Below are 23,970 nucleotides of genomic sequence, written 5' to 3'. Positions count from 1 at the left end.
TTGAAGAATCTGGAAATGAATTTAAGTTAGTCTTGGAACTAACTTAGGCAGTAATCAGCATACCTTTAGACAACCCTTCACAATGCAAGATCAGATAAAATATTATTTTAATGAAATAATATTTTAAAGAATGATCTGCTGAATAAAACCAACCTTCTGGATGACCATTTCTCAACGGTGTCTAATTAGCTGCCTTTATTTATTAAAATAATATTTAAAGAAATATTATTAGGGGAATGGTAAAACATTTAAGGACGTATTTTGGAAAAGAGCTAAATCTGTCTGGAGAAATGAGGCTTAATGGTGTTTACCTAGTTTTCAAATTTAGAAAAATGATGTTAGGGACACATTATTTACTGGATTGAAAACTAAACCTTTCTGGGTAAATATTATTTGGCAGCAGGCACTGTCCTTACCTGTTAGCAGTTGAAGCTAACAAAGAAGCTGCTAGCTTACCACCAGAATCAAACACATACCTTTAAAATACCAGGGTTAATAAAAGGGTTAAAATGCATAAGCGCGGACGGCACGTTATGATCAGCCTTCTGTTTAAAAACACCCTTTAAATAAAGTTTGTCTTAACTTTAAAAACACACAGACAAAGAACTCAAAACTGAACATGTGTGCTGCAGATAGCCTACTAGCACCAAGATAGCTGAGTTCAACACAAACAAAACCAAACTTCATAAAATGAAAAATGTTTAGATCATTTCAATCTAAATCACTTCTATATTATTCTGCCCAAACACTTAACCTCATGAACTGTGATGAAGAACGTTGTCCAAGGCAGAGAAGTTTGAAGAAACGTCCACAGTCTTTAAACAGTTACCTCCTTAGCTGTGGGAGTGGTGGCTGTTCTGTCTGCCGGTCTGTGAACAAACGGTTAGCTTCTAGCTAACCTCCGTGGCTGTGGATGAAAGACGGCCCGTTCTGTCCGCTAACCACACTGCACGTTACCTTTACCACGGTGATGGGGTCTCTGCTGTCTTCCTTCTAGACTGGGAGACCGCTCCGCTCGGCTTCATAGAGACCGTGTCTCTGTAAGGAACTTCTCTGGGACAGTTTGCTTCTGCAGGCCTCAGAGAGAAAGTCAGCAATTCTTACACCTTAATTTCCCCGTTCATGAATAAAAATACCGGATACACATACAGTATTTAATTCGTACTTAACTTTGCATATGATCAATGATCATATGACATCCTTGGATCCAGTTGAAGAGTTTATGTCTGTTTGCCAGCAAAGAGACATCAGCGCGCTTGTCTCCCCTATCCAGGGCAGACAAAGTACACCTTCAATGAACAAGCATAATGCCTCGTGTAATTTTTGGGCTTTTTGCTGAGTATAAGCAGACTGTCAGCTATTAGCGGGTCAGAATTTCTGACTAGCTGGTAAAAAGTTAAATAGACAAAGCAGGCCATTTTAAAGATCACTAAGATCCACTTGACAACTAAAATGGCTGCCGAAGAGAGGGGACTACTTGTGTTAATCCATTTTGCATAAAGTCAGGAAAAAACATCTTCAAGAATTCAGGAACACATACTTGCTTCATGATCCACAGTCATTTGTGTTTTTATTCTCACTTATGTTTGTACTTTGATTATTTCTGTGCCCAGTCCTCAGTTCCCTGCTTTGTCTCCCTCTCAGCTGCTCTGCATTCCGTTGATTGTACTCACCTGGTTTACATTTAAGTCATTACATCTCCGCTGTATAACACCTGGTTTCCATTCCTTCTTTGCTGGGTGCTCCTGTTTGTCTGTTACTTTGTACCTGGTTCCTGTGTTTCCTCGGGACCTGTAGGTTTGTCAGTTTCATTATCAAAATACATTATCATCATGCATCTGCCACAGTCCAGTTGCAAATTGGGTCTACAACAACCTCAAAACATGAAATCTTGGTGCTCTTTGGTGGTTAAAATATCCCCACTTTGCAATGAGGTTTTTAGACAAACCAAAAGCTTCAAATAAAGTTTTATGGAGAAATTTGTATTATCATCACAAACAATTTATCCCCAGTATAGACACATGTACCCTAATTTTAAGATTTGTTAAAAAATGATGGAACCCACATTGAATGTTTACAATAGCAAATATACCATGCTTGGACGAGCTCCATTTTAATAGTTCATGTTTCTTTTAAGCAAGTTTCTTTGTAACTGTTGCTGAACTCACCTAACTTTGTAGAAACACCATCCAGCAAATACAGTCACACGGCCTGCCAGCCCATTAATAAGCTGTCATGTTCACATCCTAATCTCTCTGTGGCATATAAAATCTATAAATCCTAGGCATCACTGTGGATCAGCTCCTCTAGGTTTTCTGGAGTTTAATGTAAGGAACTGGTGCTATCTGTACTAAAATGTTAGATCAATGCTATATCCTTATTTCCATTTGTTGAGTTATATTAAAAGCTACATTAAATGAGCAATGGAAATCAGAGCTTCTATCTTTTACCTAAAATAAAAATTACAATAACTTATTTAAAGGTGAACAATAAAGAACCAGTATAATTTCGGTTGTTATCACATTTCTTTCTAAAATTGTTAATGCATAGTACATTATGAAAATGTAGTCCTAAGTAAAGTATAAAACACTGGACCCCCAACTATTGATGTATTGTCATTGTCACATGATTTCAGGTTGTATTTATGAGAAGATTAAACACAACCTGATTAAGAGACAAGATTTGCTTGAGCATAGAAAATAACACTTCTGTAAATCCAAAGCACTAGCTTCATTTGACGTTTTCAAACCATGGATGCCAGTTATTCAGATTTTGATTTTGAAGTGAATGCTCACATGCAAAGCAGTGGCATTTTCAATCATTTCTCTACCTAATGCATTTTGTAACTCTTTCTTTGGGACAGCAGTAGAGTATAACAGTGCAACACTGTTTTTTTAACTTGACTTTTTTTAACCTAACTTTCAACAGTTTGTCTTCTTTTTTGGCTTCTCTTCTTTTTTTTCTCTTCTCCTTTAATCAGCAGCTGTCCATTCACTGTAAGCCTTTGCAAATGTAAGTTATAAATCAGCTAATCAATGGTACCAAAGTTGGTCCCTGAACAATATTGGAGGAAAATAGCCTGAATAGGCCTCATTGATTTGGCTTCACAAATCGTTTTTTTCCTCAAGAAAGACTGACCTTGAAAGAGAAGAAGGTTTTTCATTTGTCGTGAGATACAATGAGATTGTTATTCTGTTGTTTTTTATGTTCTTTTTTGCTCATATACCTTTGTGGCACCTTTTACGTTAATACAGTGGCTTTTTATCTTTGTAACTTCCACCTGTGACCTTTATTCCTTTTGTTACTCAGAAAGTAGAAGAGATGAAGCGTATTTCTTGCTACCTCATCATAAAGTAACATTAAGCGGGGGGGAGTCCCGAAAGTCCCTTTCAAATCAGCTCTGCAGAGGGACATTCCTGGCACCGGTATGCCATCAGGGACAAGAGGATGAAAAGATCAAAAAGTGTTAAAAGAGAACCTATTTTAATTAAAGCTGCAGATTTACTTGCCTGTCTGGGTTCAAAGCCAGGGCTGTGACTAATGGGAGTCAAAGTGTTGGTTGTAAAATAAGTCATGCCATGGCAAGGGTAGAAAAGAGCCTCATGAGGGGCGGGTGAGGGAATTAAGGTGAGCACTCTGTGACTCTTCTGTAATTAGGACAAATAGCAACAAAAAAGTGTAGTTGAGAAAATTCACATGTGATACTTAAGGCCCCCTTCGTACCAATGGACCTTTGTCAAAGCATAACTGAGTATTATTACTGATCATGTCCTTCCCCTCATGACAGGACTGTGGAATCCTTTTCTGGGACAACTGTCCTGCATGTTTTAGCAGTGTCTCTGTTCCAAGGCACCTGCATGAAATAGCCGAGCTATCTTCTGAGCCTGTCACTAGTTCATGTGATTAAGGTGTGTTCAAGCAGAGAAACATGTAAAACATGCAGAACACCAGCTATAAAAGGCCAGGCTTCCCCAATGCTGCTTTATGACCACAGTGTAGCCATCTGCTACGTTTATCATAAATCACAATACAGCAAAAATCTTAAAATGGTTTGTTAAACATGACATTGACTTAATTATACTTCAGTGGCCTTCGTAGTCCCCTAATCTAAGTGCAATATATCAACTTTAGGATGTGGTGGAACAGGAGATTCACAACATGGATGTGCAGCAAACAAATCTGCAGCAACTGTGTAATTTTATGTCACTATAGACCAAAGTCTCTGAGGAATGTTTCTGACACCTTGTAGAATATCTGCAACAAAGAATTGGGGCAGTTTTTAAGTCAAAAAGTGATTCAACCTAGTACTACCAGACATCAGTTTACTGTATCTCTTCATGGCTCATCAGCAAGATGAGCCCTGTGAGTATTTAGATGCAAAACATCGTTCCCTGTCTGTTGTCAGCACTGAATTGTGAGCAGACACTCATCAGAATGTGACAGTGATCAGACGTTTTCTGCCAGAAACAGCAGAGCAGATGTCCATTTTCTTCTAGCATCCAGACTACAAAGGGGGATTTCATGTAAAACTATAGAGGCATTTCAGTACATCCACAGTTGGAAGATTTGTAAAATGTATCATTGCTTGATTAAAGTGTATAATATTTTAAATCTGATTTGCAACTAAGAGACCCAAATATTTAGACTACCGAACATCTGAACGGGTCCTGCAACAAAGAATGGTTTTCTGCAGCTGTGATAAATATTATTGAATTTGAAAAAAGTATTTATCTTTATGGTAACTAATTAAAGTCCACAGGTGTTAGAATGCTGCAAGATAATTTGCTTCTGAGCCCTCTGTAGCACTTTTGAACAGCATGCTCAGAACAAAAGCTTTTTTAAAGTTTCAATATCTTTTAGTTTTGCTTCAGCAAACTAAACATATGTCTCTATTCTGTTAGATTGTTTGAGCTTTTAGCCAAAGCTTTCAAGTTTTCTTCAGGCTGATACAGGCTGAATGGGGCTCCACAGAACTGATGTTATCAAATTATAATGTTTTTACAGTTTTTACTTATCCTCCAATTGTTGTTGCATCGCTGAGCTATGCAAACTGTCCTGTGGTTAATGTTTTAGCAGCTATACATTTCAGCTCTACATGTTAGGAAGAGTACATTGAAATGTGATTACTCACCACTGCAAGTGCCTCTTTTTAAAATGTACAAGTATTGTACCTGTTTTATTTTATATTAGTCTAGCAATGTAACTAATTAGATTTAAATACCTTTCTAAATTTCTACTGAATGTTCTCCTTTTTCAACTTTTTTTCAATGCTTCAACTTGGCAGTTTGTATAAATTCTCAAATACTGAAAATCCCACTATAAATCCTCTAATTTTCCAGCAGAGAAAAAAACAAAGCAACAGAAAAACAGCAAAGCAGTAACATAAGTGTAAATCAACATTTAGCATATTTATAAAACATTACAATTTGCATTTCTCAGTAACTGTAACAGTTGCATACATTTAAATTTAATTATGTAAAAATTTTACATATAATGCGTTACTCCTCAACCATGGTTTGAACTGTGGCATCTGCAAATTATAAGTAAAATGTTTTTTCCGCTAAGCAAAATGAAAGACATGCACGCCTGCAGGCATCCACTGGGAAATACTGGAGCTGGAAATATTGGAAAGTTGGGTGAAAATCTTCACCCGACTTTCCATATATGTGCTTGCAGAAGATGGCTTGGTTTCCACATCAATGGTTAGTATTATATCATGTTGACTACCATGTATGTGAGGATTACCTGGGAAGGCATTCAGCCTACATGTTTCATAACAAAACTGCAAAGTAACAGTAGGAAAGTGAGCTTGAAATCCATGGTAAGCTTGGAAACAATCAGTTCTAGCATTGATGAGATCTGCTGATATTACAAGATGGGTGGTCACAACCTGTTGGCAGCCTATTTTATGCTCTTCACATCAGCAAGCGTACCCAATTCCCCCAGCACCTTCCTCTCACCAAAGGTACAATCTGTCTTGACAGATATTGTGAGTGAATGTGGCGAGTGTGAGCACTGTCAGATCCTTTACACTCTCTCTGTAAAGGAATTTATAATTTATAATCACCATCTGTAAGCTCCAGTGTTTGTCTTTGTCTTCCCTAAAGCTCTACTGGCACTCTACAGTTTTTGAACGTGAAAAATTGAAGGTACTTAGTTTGATAAATCTGAGAGAGCAGTTATATAAAGCCTAGATACTGGTGCACACACATTTAGCAAAAGTAAAATATATCTTCTAATTACAGCTGCACAGAATCCTCCGCAAAGTAAACAAGGTCCTAGTCAGTGCATATTATCTCCTATGCCTTTCCTGTTTGATGAGTTCTGTGGTTTCATGGCACTGATTGCCTGAGCTAGGTTGCTTTACATTTCTCATTTTTTAATTTAGGAAATGGGCTGCCTCTGTAAACTCCTAAAGTGTGTCATTTACTGAGACACCTTAATCGTGCAGCAATTGTACAGTTTTCAAAATGTAATCAGAGCCTGCCTTTCCTGATTTAGTTTATTATTATCAATCTTCATTTATTGGACATGCTTGAATTTTATCTTCTGAGACCAAAATGTTAGATGAACCTTTGTGTATTGTAGGTAATTTTGTAAAATATCAGCATTTATATTTTCAAAACCTATAAATACAGTACTGTGAAAAAGTATTTGCCCCTTACAGATTATTTTTCTTTTTTGTGACACCTTACTGTTTCCTTTTAGGAAACAGATGTTAACATTAAACAAAGATTTCAAAAGCAAAACAACAAGGAGTTTTCAGATGACAATTTCATTTGTTAGGGTAAAAAAGCTATCCAAATCTACCTCGCTCTATGCAAACAAAGTAAATGCTTCCCTTTTTAAAACATGATTTAACAGTGAATAACAATTTTTAGTTCCATTTTAAATGACACTCACAGGCCTTTTCACTCCCAGACCTGAACAGTTAGGAAATTACTTAAATAAAACATGACTGATATCTTGAAGTAGGCTAAAATATATCAAAACACATCATATCATGCCCTGATCTTAAGAAATTAAATAACACCAATTACTAAGGCTTTGGGACTCCAGCAAACAATTGAGACAGCCATTATCCACAAAGAGAAAAATGGTAAAACCGCATGGGACACATAAGAACTTAGAACAAAACCTAAAACACCAAAGGCCTGACATCCCCGAGTTAACAGTGTTTCTGAATGTCCAAATTGGGGGAAAATGGTATCCATGGGAGATTTCCAAGGTGAAACCCACTCCTTCCAAAACGAAGAGTTGTTGATTCCCAAGACAGTAAAATATTCTCTGTATTGATGAGACAACAGTGGAACGTTTTGGAAACGTAGATTAGCACTATTTTAAATCAGAGTACCACATAATTTATTGTATAAATATGTCTATATAGTGTACTAAACCATCTAATTATCAATCTGATGTGAACTATTTTCCTTTCCCATTGAAGGATGAATTATTACACATTAAAAAAAAAACTGAGTCAATCTTTTGTCAGCAGTGTGACTTTTTTCTATGTAAGACAAGAACACAACACTAACTCTAAAAGAAAAATCACCCAGAGCTATTGCTTGAATCAGAGTATGTTATTATTATTAAACCTAATTGATATTTACTGGTATTTACTGACCAGAAACATAAGTAACAAAGTTGACTAACAAAATTAAAGACAAATAATAAAAATACAATCTACTTACTGATGAGAGTTTAAATAGCTTTGAATAGAAGAAATTAAGCAGTTTTTTATTATTAAACAATTTCAATCTCTTAAAGCTGTAAATGTCAATACACTGAGTCTTTGTTGGACTAACGTGCAGAAAAACACTCAGAAGCAGCATGGTGAGTTGAAAAGATTTTTCTTTTAATAATAATAAAAAGAAACAGGAATAACTTACATGTGGTAAGCCAGACAGTGAAACGGACATGGAGCCAGGAAGCAAACAGAGTAGTATACAGGAGGAACCAGGGACAAACAATGAAAACCAGAGAGGATAACTATTGAGGGAAGTGTAGTATGGACCAATTAACTGAGAGGGCTAATCAGGGATAGAATCAGGAGCAGCTGGTGGAAGGGAGACTAAAGAATAATAGAGGGAGAGTGTTTAATTAACACAATGGGCAGGAATCCAGGGGAATAACAAAAAATCCGAGAGAACAAAAATGAAACTAACCCCAGATTCCACAACCTCTGTGCTTGCTCACGTCCAACCGAAGGAGCAACTCCGTTGTTATGTTAATTATTGAGAATGGTTTCATATTCTCCATGACTACTCCGAATGTCACCGTCGATAGACCCGCTCTTTGTCGTTCTCTGTCAAATTACGGAACAATTCAAATTTTCTGTTGCCATCTGACTATGGCCGTGTCAAGTTCCACAATTGCAATCGTAGCACATAGGAAACAGAACACCAAGAAAATCCGGTTTGTCAAAGTTAAATAGAGTAAATAGAGGTCGTTAACCAAATATTACATATATTTTTTAATATTCACAATAAAGTTAACCATTTTATTTAAATATTAGATGCAAACCACTCTTTTTTACACCAAATAAGGAAGCAGATTTGTCAATTAAACATTCAATTTGAAACGTGGTAATCCTCTCCAAATAGATTTGCATCCTGCTTGTAATTACAATGACAAATAAACAACAGCTAAACTTAACTGCATTTGCTTTTTCATGGTCTATATTTTGGTGGTACCCGGAAAAATACAATGTCTAATTATTTAAATCAATATATTTATATTTCATTCCTAAAGGCTTAAACCTTGTAACCCGTACATATCGCACATGCTCTCTTCTGGCTCCAAGGAACATGGAGAGGAGCTCAACCGCAGATGTAGGCGTTGGTTTTTCACAGACTCACGGAGGGGGTCTGGAACGGAACGGACTCATACAGGAGCGGAGTGGAATCCGGGGGTAACTAAACATAGACTGGGAGGAATATGATCTATAAAGAAATATATACTAATATAAACTAACACAGGAATCCAGGGAAGTAACATAAACTAAACAATGAATCTAATAAGGCCCTGTGATGGACTGGCGACCTGTTCAGGGTGTACACCGTCTCTTGCCCATAGACTGCTGGAGATAGGCACCAGCTCCCCTGCAACCCACTATGGAATAAGCGGTAGAAAATTACTGACTGACTGACTGAACTGAAATAAAGCAAGTGAAGAACATGGCAGTGCAAAGAAGGTAAACAGAACTCAAAGCCGAAACCTAACATAGGCAGATTATGACAGCAAAACCTTTTGAGATCTCTTTTTTCTTCTCAGCTCTGTGTGGGAAGATTTCTGATTATCTATCTAGCTCTCAAAGGATAGGGGAAAGGGAAAGAGAATAAAAGGAGTAATCAATTCCATACATTCGTTGCTGCTGGCCGTGCATGGGCCAATGCAGCTGTCAGCAACAGGGGTGGATATTTAGTTAAATTGCCCTCTCATCGTAATGAAAAACAAAGTCTCTTTCTCCAGGATGACGGGACTGACGTACACAACTAGGTTTCCCCAAACGATCATGTGGGAACAGCTCATCAGGCAGTTTCATAAGACAGCAAATTCCTGTTGAAGTTCGGAGCTCTGACAACACACTGACATAATTAAAGCTCATCAGCTAGAGGATTATTCTTGCAAATATGTTGGTCTTCTGGTTCCTGTCTTTTTAAAAAATCCAACCCACTTTTCAGTTGGTTTTGTGCATGTTGTGAACAGTAAGTCAGTGCATAAAGCTCAGAGTAACAAGACAATGCGTTGTAATTATACAACAACCTGGGTTAAATCATTTAATACTTCATCTCATGCACTTCTACCACACCTACACTTACTGCTGCTGTCAAGCACCTTTAAGTCTTCCATCAAGCGCTTGTTTATATTTTACTTTATTTGTTTTACTTCACATGTTTTACAAATGTTTTCTTTATTTTATTTGCAATGTTTACTAAGAATAGTTCTCTTTTAATAATCAGTTTTAAAAATTATTTGTAATTATATGATTCTCTGTCTGTTTTATCCAGTAGCTCCAAACCTAAAAAAAAAACCCCAAAAAAACAACTGAAATCCGATGAAAAAACATGTTGAAATAATGTACAACCTCTCTTCTTTTTCTTTTGGCAGCAGAATCCCAGGATCCAACTTTAGCTTTTACACCCAAGGTGAGTCTAAAGCTGTCTCCTACATTTATGCATGTGTGTGTGTGTGTGTGTGCATGGATTTTTGTTATTGTTATTGGAGTTACAAATATTTTCCTAATTTTATGTAATTAAAATCTTAACTATGATTTATAAACTAATAAATAGCAGGAATAACTAATTCAAGAAAATAATAAGGAGATTAGGACATGTCTCTTAAAATGCATGACCTTTTAGTTTCCTTTACAAAGGTTTAAAGAAATTTAGTAGAGGTTAAGTGAAAAGAAATAAACATGAGTGTCCATAGTAAATCTTTAAGACAAAGCATTTGACACTTCATTGTTTTTGCTCATCAGAGATTATATTTACATGTTGTTGAATACCACATTGTTCTTTTTATCCTGACATGTATAGCTTCAATTTAAACGGGTGTATTTTGTCTTTACCATGAATGTATGCTCAGTAATGAAGGGATTTCCTACATTTGCAAAAATATTTACTGCAATCATACAATCATCAGATATTATGACCACTGCAAAAGAAGTGAATACCACTGATTATTGTTTCATTGTGGCACCTAATTGTTGGAAGGGTATATTACATTTTTGTCATCAAAGTAAATGCATACAAGAAGGCAAAATGGGCAAGTTCGAAGATTTGACTTTGACACATAAAAAATTTTGATAGCTAGATTACTGGGTGAGAGCATCTCTAAATCCACAGCTCCTTGGAGTTGTTCCCCATCTACAGAGGTCACTATCTATTAAAAGTGGTCCAAGGAAAGAAAACTGGGGACGTGATGATAGGGTCATGTGCGCCCAAATTTCACTGATGCATGTTGGGTGTAAGGCTGATCTGTGTCGCCCGATCCAACAGACAAATAGCTCTAGTTGAAATTGGTGAAGAAAGTAATGATTCTAAGAGAATGGTTTCTTATTACAAAGTGCAACTTAGCTTCATAGCTGCAAACGAGATTACCCATGCTGACTTCTGTCAAATAATATTCCCTGAATGCTGTGGCCTCTTTCAGTAGAATAAATGTGTCCTGCAACAAAGCAGAAAATAGGATGGTTTGAGAAGCTCAACAATGAGTGTGAGGTGTTGACTTGTCCACCATTTCCCCCAGATCTCAATCCAATTAAGTGTCTGTTTGATGTGCTGGACAAACATGTATAATCCATAAAGACCCCACCTAAACTTACAAAACTTAAAGGCTCTGCTGCTAACATCTTGGTGCCAGATAGCACATCTCACCTTCAGACATTTTTGGAGTCCATGAAACAACGGGCCAGACTTCCTTTAAAAGCAAAAGGGGGACTAAGGCACTATTAGGCAGTTGATCATAATGTTATACACAATTGCTGAATAAAATGTTCACTCTTGACAAGCTTTTAGATTATTATTTATTATTGATTAATTTAGGAGCATATGTTTTTAACGGTACATTGTGCTGTTTTTTTTGTTGAATAGGTGCTTTGGGGTAACTGATTAATTCACCTTGTGTTGGTTTGATGAACTAATTTTGTTTGTTACATCACTGATGGATTTTTCCTGTGGTTCTTCCTTAAGATGCTTCATTTTTTTCTCCCAATGGTGATCTTGGCTTTACCATTTGAACCATCAAGTCAGGCCTGGTAATTTTGTTGAAGCAAAAATCTAAAACAAACAAAGAAATAAATGTCTCTGTAAATTTATTACAATTGATTATATGGAAATAGAATTGTGTTTTTAAGCAAGTCTTCTTTATTATCTTTTTCTTTGTTATATTTTCCTAAATTCTCAAATCAAAGTATGCTCTTTATATTTGTAGAGGAACGAGAAAGTCGAATATGAGAAAGTGTTTTCAGAAATGGTGCACAATATCTGACATTTATAAGAATTACATTGTTTTAGTTGTAGTTCAGTTACCAAATTAAAGCTTTGCTTAAGGCTGCTGCATAGCTTCATTTAGCTGTGAGTTTCTGTTTAAATCTTTGTCTCATGCTACTTTTTTCTCTTTTTTTTAGACATAAGTGGAACCCATTTGTTTCCAGTCTGTGTCCCTGTAGCCACACTGGCAGTGAAGTACAGATTTAAAGAGCTGTTAGATTCACAGTATGCTATATATCTTACTGATTTAAAACACCATAGGTCTTTTCTGAATTAAGTTAACTGTATAGCTGACTCCAGTGAGGTAATTCATTAACTTTTAACATTTGCTGCAGTATATGTAATTGAATTATGGGATCCTTTCATGGTTTCCATGCAGCTTAGTTTTCACGTGTCCCTCAGCTTGGCCTTCCAGTTTTCATCAAGCTAATTTCTTTTATACAGCATTAGTAGTGTGATACTTCTCTATTCTTTCTTTTAAAGTCATTTGAAATGTACAGCTCCCTATTTAGCAGTTGAGATGGCCTAGGGCAGAAGAGCCTTGTGAGTTTCAGAGAATTATCAAAAAGAATATGGTTGATTGCGCAGATGTTGCCTTCAGCACAATTTCTGAGAATGCTTGCTATAAATTCTTTAAATTAGCTTTTACATCAACATATAACTGACACAGCAAAACAAACAAAAAAACTGGTTGTGTGTTTTTCCAGATTTCCTCCCCCATTTTACAGTAAGTCAGATGCCCAAGGTTGGGATTGTTACTTTAACCATTTGGAGTACTTTTCTCACTTATTGGTTCCATTAGATCACCAATCAATACATTTTGAAATAAATACTGTGTTTGTTTTGATGAGTATGCAGTACTGGATTTAGAGCCAAAATGAATTGGCTAAATGTTTTAAATAATATTTATTTTCAATTTTATTGTTAAATTCAACAACTTGCTGCAATGAAATTTTTAAGTCTATGTCTGTTACTAATGTGTTGTGAAAATATTTCGTGACAAGTTTGTTGCTGTAGACATAAAACCATACTCACTGTATGTGACATCTGAGTATGATGGGCTTAACAGACTAATTGTAAAGGTAGTAAATTAGAAAAGAGTCCTGGAAATGTAATTGGTTATTCATCTGACTGTGGTTTACATTTTTTGCCCAGTTTCACTCTTTTTTCTTGCATAATGATAGCAAACAGTCTGATAGTAAACACTCACATCACTTTGCCCCTTTGAGGACAATAAGCTCCTACTCGTGTTTATAGCTTTGTATCACTGTTAAAAAACAGTTTGCAAATTGTTTGAGTGAAAAAAACAAATCAGATAAGACATTAGTCTGAATATTCTGTCACATGTTTCTCAATTTCTTGTCGTATCGCATCATGAAATGTGCGGTCCCTGTGGCTTATAAGCTAGCGCCTGAAATCTAACGTCACTGATAAAAACATGGGTTTCCTGAGATGTCTGTATTTGAAATGTAAAACATTTAAAAAATCTAACCAAATTATATGGAAAGTCATCAAAAAGATGACTGCACTCAGAGCAGGCAGCTACCTGAATCCTCGACCATGTTGTAGACTTCCCAACAAAGCTCTGAAAACTGTTGAGATCAAATGACATTTTCTGATGGATTAATTTTGTAATTCATTTAACATTGTAACCATAACTGGGACCAACCTTTGTGAAGGTTAAAACCAAAATGTATCTTCATTTGCTCTGTTTACATGTAAAAGTGAAAATAGAGTGAAAAATGGATAAAGGCAATATCTCCCCCACAACCCTGTAGAAGCGGGTATAGACAATGGATGGATGAATATAATATAATATATTTTTCCTTACACACCCTTAAAACAAAAGTCTGTGAAATCCATCCTCTGAGGTGAATGACCTCTTAATATGGACTGAATATCTTTTTAGTAAAAAATCTAGATCAATTTGTATTGATCTGTTATGCCATGTATGTAGTCATGTATGACAAAGTGACATCTTCGACAACCAGAGATTATTGTAGACATCAGCATTCAGTACTTTTGACCCCGTCGATTGTTATTTTATACAACAATAAGTTATTTCTTTTTATGTTTTGATCTTCCATATTTTCTTGCATTGTTAAATTTTGTTTTGACCCCACAATAGAGAGGAAACGGAAGACAGCACTGCATGGTTTGCCTTTCTAATTGCTTCTCATAGGAACCCAGCCATTGATTGTTGCAAAGGCCCATTGATTTTTAAGTGGGACTCTGCACTATCTGACGTTTGTGCTAAATACCATAAGGCGGATGATGTCTGTCTGTCGGTAAACGCAGTCTTTTCACTTATTACCTCTTTTCATGGAGAGGTATGACTTCGATTCTATCCAAATGTGTATTTACAGGCATGTTTCAGTAAATATGAATTAGAGTAGCAGAAAAGAGGAAAATACCTTGTTATTTGTAGTGGGAACCCATGCAGCCTTAATCGAGAGGCATTGATCTGGCCAGGGAAAACAGTGTGCTTACTCCACAACAAGATAGCCAAAGGCTATTGGCAAGCTGTTTGTTCCCATTGGATGAAATCTCATGAATTTCCTCCCTATAGTCTAAACAGATCACTATATCAGAAGGTCAGAAAGAGTGTCACAATTAATCAGCTTCTCTCTTTCGATATTTCCAATAAAAAAATTGCTAGTTGATGTGACCAATCAATAATGACATTAATTTTAAATTAATTTTATGCATATTGCACAAAGATATCAATATATCAGGTGGAAAAAGTGTCCAAAGTAAGGATGAAAATAAATTACCTGTTCGGTAATTCTAATATAAAAGATGTACTGGAATCTTTTAGTAAGGAGAGTTTAAAATAGTCAAACCACATCTTGAATTCGTCTTTTTGATTTCAAGATTTTATAAATAATAATATCAATAATAATGCCATTTTAAAATATGGAGTACCTGTCAAAATAAAATTATGTAGCTGTTTATTGTACCTTGAAACTCCAGAGATGCAAACTCTGAAAAACTTAAGTTTTCAAAAAGTGAGTCAAAGTTAGACATTGAGCATGCACCTCACTGCAACATTTCCTACACCTCTGCAGAGTGTGAATCCTAGTGTTTGGACCTGAGGGCTCTATGACTGTCGTATGTTCGGTGATAGCTTGGAACATTCCAGGATATTGGTTTCATTTTCTAGATTTTCCACAAGACGCTTGTGGAGTGAGTAATTTCTGCTAAGGTTCACTGCAGGCTCAGTAAGTGACTCCTAACTCACCTCTTAGTTTTGCCTTAAAATCACAATTTATTGTGGCACTATGTAGTGTGGATGGAAAACTCTTATCTGTCAATCTAGTTGTACCTTGCCCTGATTTGGTTCTATCCTGTAAGGGTGGAACTTAGTTATATGTTTTTTGAATAAAGTCCTCTCACAAATGCGGCTACAGCCCATGTGCTTTCAGTGGTGTTCATTCAATTTCTTGCCACAGTAAACGACCTGCTTTAATAGGTATTTGCATGTCATTGTTCCTTGCTCTCCCTGTCTTTGAAAAGTCTGAATAATGCAACACACTGTCCTTAACTTCCATTTGAATATGCTGCATCTGTCTGGTCAGCAGACAGAGTGACACAAAGACAAGTAGACTTTGAAAGACAAAAAGAGACAGAAAAACTGACAGGGAAGGTGACAAAGAATAAGGTACATGAGGAAAGTTTGCTGAAGGAGGACAGAAAATATCAAAAGCCTTCACCTAAGCGATGAATGGATGTAGATTTTGTTGGAGCAGTGAGGACCACACAGTGTACACACAGTCTTAGGATTCATGAGGATATTTCATTTTCTTGACTTGAACGATTTACAGCTACTTGTAAGTTGATGTGTAGGTTTATGACTTTTGCTGAGTTGTGTACCTACATCTCCATTCTGAATGCTTAGAAGCAGTGGCGTGCACAGACATTTTGGGGGGCAGGTGCTCAAGTGGAAAAAAAGGGCACCTTGTGCGGCACATGGAGCTGTCGGTTGCCTTTGTAGTGTAAGATGTATTACAGGCACAGCATGAACATAATTTATATGTATTACTAAGCACCCACAAACCAAACTGTCCTGTGGGATGTAGGGAAATGACCACCCAGAAAAAAAAAACTCAAAACAAGAATGCATTTTACAAAATTCTTAAGATTAATAAGGCAACAAAATTATCATAGACTGATTTAAAGTTAGATTATTGATTCACAACCTGAACTTCCTGAGTCAAATTTGAAACTTTCGTTATCCTTCAATTTTTTTCTTTTTACACACTGAGTACAACGTGTTTGTCTTCACTATATCATTCTGTACATTTATCACAAAATGTCTTCTGCACCAAATAACCTTATGTTGTAGCAAAGCAGGTTACTCTGCCAAATTTACCAGGTAGGTCACACTAAATGAGTTATCTTCAGAAATGTGAGTAACCAGTGACCATTCTACAGTGTAAAACAACTATACACAGAAAATTAGTTATAAAATCTTTATAATCAAAATGAAACCAACAGCAGAGAATATGATCATAAGAAGAATCATCTATACTTTTGCATGTAGCCAGTGTAATATATGACAGAAATTATTCTTAGAGAATACAAATTAATGAGATTACAAGTTCTGAGAACTGATAAGATGTCTGCTATTTAGAAATTAAAATACTCTGATCACATCATCATTTTTACACACACACAAGTAGAAAATACAACTTAGCCTACATGCCCCACATTTACTGAACTTTATTAAAGGTATTTTAATAGTGTATGAATTGTAACGTTAACCAGCTAATTTGGCCGTATTTGTAATAAAAAAAAAAAAACATGAGTCAAACAGAAGTCATCATGGACCATTATAGCAAATGTAATACGTACATCTATGAGATAGATTTGAATTTATTTATTTATCCTAATTTAATCTAAGAGTTAAATCGTAAACATTCTCCTGGCGCCTGGTGGCGGCCATAGATGACATAGCGGGTAAAGGTGCCATTCATTGGCCTGTTCTGTTTAGATAAAATGGTGGCAGGTGAAGTTTTAACTTTTTCATCTGAAGTTTATGAAGCAAGTATTTTCGTTGTTGATCAAAAATTCAAAACTTGGGCATTGGTATTATAGGCCTTTAAATTCAGAAATTTTACCTTGGGCCCCGCACTATACACTGTAAAAAAAAACATAAATAAAAAAAAAGATTTCAGGAGGGCACTTTTTTGTCCATAGCATAATTGGGCAGGTGCTCTAGCACCCCCTCGGGTCTATCTGTGCAGGTCCCTGCTTAGAAGGAGAAGCCAGTTGTTTTCTTGATTGTAGGCAGAAAGACTGTTATAAATGACCTTCCAATGTGGCAGCGTTTGCAGGAGCATTTGCTGGATTGACTGCAGTGTTAGGAATAATGTTATCACTATATCAAACTGTTGAAGTGCTGAGTTTGGTTTTTGTAGAGCCTAAACCTGAATAAAATGTGAAACAACATGATTAAAAACATGATCAGCCAAATGATTTTAATGCAAAGACTGTTTAAATTTGAACAATGATAAATTATTAAGGGAGCATTTACATTTCAAAACAGTAATAGCTTATAAGAAAGTAATGTTTTTGTAGACATACTGAATGTCTGATGTTAAAAATATATAAATAAGTTTTTTTAAAGCTTTCATTAATTCATTTTCTCTTACATTTTCATTATGGAGTTGACATTTCTTTACTGTCAACTTTTCTGAGGAAAATGACTCCTTTATTCATTAAGTTAAAAATATCCACGTTTTGAAATACTGAGAAAAGCATTGCAAAACATTTCTTTCATGGTAGGTCTTTAGATTTTGGTCCTTTCTAATAAGCTTTTTTCGAAAAACTGTTAAAGCTGGTACTTGAAGCCTTCTGAAACCTCTGTGATTTCTGGAAGGACTAAGGCAGCAACGGGGGCTTAAGTCAACCTACTGGTGTGACTCCTGTAAACTGCAAAGGGATGCAGGGACAGTGGAGTTATGGCTGACTAATGAAGAGGTTAGCGAGCTTCACAGCTGACATGATGTAAACATGACTGACTGTCTGTGCAACCATCCAACCACGGAGTTAGATGGGAAAACACACCCAGAATGCTACTGTGCAATAGTCTTTTTTTATACTTATCAAATCGCACCCCTGGATTCGTTTTGCTAAACAGATGACTGGACTTTATCCTTTGGTAGTTTCTGACAACAGTGACTCTTAAACATAGAACAAAATAACTCCTCATGTGTGGGTTGTTACATTTCAAAATAATAGAGGAATATATTTTGATGCTGCCGATTAGTTCATCCTGCTAATTCAAAGATTTCTTAACATCTTTCATGCTGACTATGCTTATTTTCATCCCACTTCTCTTTGGTTACATGACATCTGCTTCATTTATAAAGCTCACATCTGAATGAGACATGTCCAGCTGGACTGATAATTTATTAATGACCAGAGACAATTTAAAGAGGGTATGTTCTTTAAAATATGACAGTTATTTATAAGACAGAACTGTCTGATGAAAGAGGCCGCAGGTACTAAAGTGCCATTAAGTATATCTCTTTACAGGACTGTGTTGATCTGGACAAAGATCTCTGATGCTGTTTCTAGGATCTACTGTAACCAGTCCTCCGGTTGCAGGGCTAAATTATCAAAGGAACCACTGTTTCCTTCATTTTCTGTTTCTTTTTACTCCTTGGTATTTTGCCTTTGTCAGTTCAGCCAGATAAAGGCTGAACTGACAAATAATAGTCCAATTATATTATTTGTTATCCTTAGCTATCAACTTCATTTTCTTCCTTTGGCTAGGCTGCTTCACCATTCTGGCCGGTAATAACAAGTCACATTCTTGTCATTCACCTGGTTCATCCTGACATGTCCTACTCATTAAATGGTGTTATAAAAATATTTGCCCCTTACAGATTTAATCTGTTTTTGCCTTTCTGTCTTGGCTACATGTTTTAGATAATCAAACACATTTTATTTTAATCCGTTATGGATAAACAGGGAAATACTTATTTAAAAACTTATTTATATAAAATTGTATTTTTCCTAAATGTTACTGCAATAATATATGGAGTTTTGTTTTAATTTCTTTTTTAAATAATTTTATTAAGAAATTATTGACCATTAGCAACTAGATAGTTACCAGGCGACAGTTAAGTGTTGTATTTCCATCCATTTCCGTCGGTTGAACAGGGAACAACGTATTTTGTCAACCAACAGATGGCCAGAAGATCAATATTGATCCTCTGATCTGACAAATCCATATTGAGCTGCAACCATTGTATATTCAGTTTCCTGTTGAATTAAATGTCTCCGGTTGCATTCATAAACTTTTCAATGCCCATGAGGAACAGCCTCCGTTTTAATTAATGCTGACTTCCTCCATATTAACACTTTTGTGTCAAACATTTCTGCTTGACATCTAAGGGTTTACAGTACAAAGACCATTAATAAAAAAACATAAAGTACATTGAGACCAAACATTCTGCTTATTAAACATGTTTAAATTGCCCTGAAATTGGCAATAACCTGACCCAGACATTTTAATGACAGATCCAGCAAGCCTTCACAGTCTCACAGAGATTTGCCTCTGCAAGGTAATTCAGTAACTGTTCAGCTTTATCACATTTCTCTAACTGAGTCCTTAATCCTTTAGATTTGGCCGTGACTTCAGCAGCTTCTTCTAACTGGAAGGGAGATGCTCTGAAGTAATGATCATGTAAGAAATTGTAATGACCTTTTATCTCTCCTGTAAGAATTGATGGATCAATAATTTATGTAGAGGCCATACTAAAAGGTTGAACTCATAATTATTCTGGCAAAATCAGATATGTAGACGTTAAACCTTGAGATTTTAGTGCCCCTGATCTATTTTTTACCTTTAATTGCTTCTGTGTTAGAGCTTCTTTCTGTCCCCTTGTGCAGATATCATCTTTAATTTCACAATCTCTTCCTCACTTTGTAACCTCTCAATCTTCATCTCAAACTTCTTACATAGAGGTCTTTTTTCTGTTAAGCCCCAGTTCAGGTATCCTTCTCCTTCTTTCAGTATCATCCTGTTCTCTGCTTCTTTCTCATGCTATTCATGTTCTTTTTTCCTCCTAAAAAGATAAAGTAAAATGGCCCAATAGCTTTTAATTGCTAGGGTTTTTATGTGGTCTGCTGAGAAATAAAAGCCACTCAGCACTTCTGTCCACAAGATAGATGCCACCGATACTTCTCAGCAAGTTGCAGCATGGGAGCACACCCCGTGGCTCGAGAAAGTGCAGGTGAAGTAATACAAAAAAATGGTTCACTGCGAGGGTGAAAAAAATGCAATGGATTTTATTTTCTTATTGGAAAGAAGTCACTCAGGGTCACGCGCACAGTAAGACAAATTTAAATCCACATGGTCACACAAACAACTACATGTGTAAAATATAGAGTGGTGTGGAAGAGCAGCAGCTTGTTAGCAGCAATCAGTTCAGTAATGAAATCTGCTCTTGCTGTTGGACAGGACGGCATATGGAAGCGGTCGCACAGTGAGTCAGACTTGCATTAAAAATGGAGACTGCAGGAAATCAAAAGCATCCCTCCTGTGATTGACTCAGTTCTGGTGTTATAAGGCTGAATGCAAGCCCTTTATCTCTAAAAGACAGAAAGATTAGATGGACATGTTCCTCTCTACCTATGGGTTTAAAACACTTTGTCACACCTATTGCCACTCAGCTATATTATAGTATTTTAGAAACTGAAGCTCTGAATGAGCTTTGTATCAGTATATTGCATAGATGTAGATGGCATACAAATAATAATAGAAAGTTATTATAGTTGCAGTGAGTTTTATAATTCTAACAATTACAAAATGTAAAGAGAAATTCTGAAAACATTTTGATTCTAAAATCAATAGTTACATTAAAAGATTACACGGTTCTGAAATGTTCAGTCTTACATTTGAAGTATAGCTAAAGCTGCATGAACTGATTTAATTCCCTCAAAGGCCAATAATCTGGTGCATTTATAGTTTCTGTTGAAAATCTAAGTCTTTAAGGTTCAAATTTAACTTCAAAAATAGGGAAAATTAAATGTTGTTGTAGCTCATATAATACAAGTTTCTTTAAAAATATGTCATGCCATCCTCCACCGACCCTGTTTCCATGTTTGTTTGCTTCTGCTGTAGGATGGGCGATAATGACTAGCTTCGTTTTAGCTGTGCTGACCCAGGACCGCAGTTAACAAATACTTCCCATAAATCAGGTCATTTTTTACAGGCCCTAAAAACAGCAGTGATCAAATCTCTTTTAAATAAACAAAATCTATTTTCTTCCTATGTGTCCTGTCTTGGCATTTTGATCATACCATATAGAGATGCTAGTTGCTTACATGTGAAGATGTAATCCTAATTGTACAATTGGCTTTATTAACTCAAAACTTTATCCGGCATCCACGTAGGATGCCGGATAAAGCATAGTTACCCCTTTATGAAAAAAAAAAGAAATAACCTTAGTGCTTTCCAGCCAGGCTTCAGACCACACCTCAGCACTGATACTGCATTTGTAAACATTTTGAAAGATTAACCCAATCTCAGTGCTGCATTTGACACAGTGGATCAAAACATACTGATGGATAGGCTGGAAAATGGGTTGGACTGTCTGGTACTGTGCTAAACTGGTTCAGATCTTATTTCACAGACAGTAACTACTTTGTGTCATTTGGTATTTATTGATAAAAATAAATTACATGGTTCCTCAAGAGTCCATTTTCAGGCAACTTTTGTTTAATAACTACAGGTACATCCCAAAACAGTTTGAATATTGCGTAAAAGTGCAATATTTTTTGCCAGTCATCTCGGAAAGTGAATCTCATATATTATATTGAATCCTTACACATGGAGCAATATATCCCAATCCCTTGTTTCTTGTAATTTTGATGATTATGGCTTACAGGTAAAGAAAACCTGAAATTAAATGTGTCAGGAAATGATAATACTGAGACAAAATTCATTATTGGACACTCTTGGTGTCACACACTAATCAGCTTATTAACTCAAAACACCTGCAAAGGTTTCATGAGCCTTTAAATGGTCTCTCACTCTACCTCATAGGCTACACAATCATGGGGAAGATTGCTGATTTGACAGATGTCCAGAAGACAGTCAATGACACCTTTCATAAGGAGCCACAAAAAGCCACAAAAGGTCATTGCTGAAGAAGCTGGTTGTTCACAGAGTTCTGTATCCAAGCATATTAACAGAAAATTGAGTGGAAGGAAGAAATGTGGTAGAAAAAGGTGCACCAGCAACAGGGATAACAATGGCCTTGAGAGGACTGTCAAGCAAAATCCATTCACAAGGAGTGAACTGATGCTGGAGTTGGTGCTTCAAGATCCACCACACACAGACGAATATCAGGCATGAGCTACAAATGTTGTATTCCTTGTGTCATGCCATCCCTGCCCCAGAAACAATGTCAGAAGCATCTTACCTGGACTAAGATGAGAAGGAACTGGACTGTTCAGATGTAAATTCTGCATTTCATTCGGAAATCAAGGTTCCAGAGTCTGGAGGAAGAGTGGAGAGGCACAGAATCCACGTTGCTTGAAGTCCAGTGTGAAATTTCCACAGTAACGGATGATTTGGAGTTCCATGTCATCTACTGGTGTTGGTCCACTGTGTTTTCTGAAGTCCACAGTCAATGCAGCCATCTACCAGGAAATTCTAGAGCACTTCATGCTTCCCTCGGCTGACAAGCTTTATGGAGATGCAGATTTTATTTTCCAGCAGGACTTGGCACCTGCCCACACTGCCAGAGGTACTAAAAGCTGGTACAATGACCATGGTGTTCCTGTTCTTGATTGGCCAGCAAACTCCCCTGACCTGAACTCCATAGAAAATCTATGGCTGTTGTCAATAGGAAAATGAGAGACACCTGACCCAACAATGCAGATGACCTGAAGGCAGCTATAAAAGCAATCTGATAGCACCACAGACTGATCACCTCTATAACATGGAGCATTGATGCAGTAATTCATGCAAGAGGAGGCCCAACCAAGTATTGAGTGCATATCAAGCACACGTTTCAGAAGCCTGATATGTGTACTTAAACATCCTTTTTGATAGGTCAATGTGATATTCTAATTTTCAGAGAGACTAAATGTTTGGTTATCTTTCCCTGTAAGCCATAATCATCAAAAGTACAAGGAGAAAATTTAAATATTTTACTCTATGTGGAATGAATCTCTATAAAATGATGTCGGTGGAGGATGTAGAAGATGTGTACATATTTTGATTTTTGATAACAGGATTTCTGCTTTTTGGAGTTGGTGGTTACCTGGCTTATCGAGTGATTCGCAAAACGTGGGTGGCTGTTCATAGCGTTCCAAAGCTTCCTGCGATGTTGGATGGAGTATGTAGAGCAATCAACACTCAGACTGAAATGTTAAGACAGCAGAATCGCAAGCTGGACACGATTCTTGAACAGATTCGCAGCCTGGCAGCGGTTGGACTCAGAGGTTAAAGGATATAATCTTGGAGAAGTTGTACGCTCCAGATCTGCGAAAAGTACCAGAAAGTTTGCTATTTGGATTCACAATTGAGACATACCAGTAAAAGTTGAAAATTCATAACTGCCTGAATCACAACATTTATTGTTTTTCTAAATCTGGCACCCCAATGTGGCCTTGGCAACTTCTGCTAACTGGCTATGGACAAAATATCTCCTGGATGTTATATAAACATGACGCTCTTCCCCAGCACTCCCCTACCAGCTGTGCGCTGATAGGACTATGCGGCCAATTGATAAAACTTCCACCTCTCTTCTCAAGGACAATGGCTCTTCTATCAGTGTTGACAGTCTAATCCTTGCAAACACTCAGACTTATTTATATTCGCACCCTCAAGATTCCACCGTACCCTTGCAAAATCTTTACTTATGTGTGTGTTGCTTACGCCTACTGAGTTTTTTTGTACTACTTCAGACTGTATTCTGCTCAGAATAGACTCTGAAATATGATTTTTTTCCCC

At 36.6% G+C, this 23,970-nt stretch overlaps 1 protein-coding gene and 1 long non-coding RNA gene across 2 annotated transcripts in view; one reads left to right on the top strand and one right to left on the bottom strand.

The window, feature by feature from the left end:
* Positions 1-23,970, top strand: part of tnr (tenascin R (restrictin, janusin)) — a 285,913-nt gene that overhangs the window by 77,009 nt on the left and 184,934 nt on the right. The window contains exon 2 of the mRNA XM_047369054.1: positions 10,111-10,148. The gene's annotated coding sequence lies outside the window, so the exon portion shown is untranslated. The remainder of the gene's footprint in view (positions 1-10,110; positions 10,149-23,970) is intronic.
* Positions 1,201-23,408, bottom strand: LOC124870399. The gene is made up of 3 exons (XR_007038756.1): positions 23,279-23,408; positions 1,674-1,791; positions 1,201-1,265 (listed from the first exon to the last, which is right to left on the bottom strand). It is a non-coding gene; the product is annotated as an uncharacterized LOC124870399 (long non-coding RNA).

This window comes from Girardinichthys multiradiatus, chromosome 6 (assembly GCF_021462225.1).
Source record: "Girardinichthys multiradiatus isolate DD_20200921_A chromosome 6, DD_fGirMul_XY1, whole genome shotgun sequence".
NCBI classification, from domain to species: Eukaryota; Metazoa; Chordata; class Actinopteri; order Cyprinodontiformes; family Goodeidae; genus Girardinichthys; species Girardinichthys multiradiatus.
Note: the sequence above shows the minus strand (reverse complement) of the source record. Positions and strands in the feature narration are given on the sequence as shown.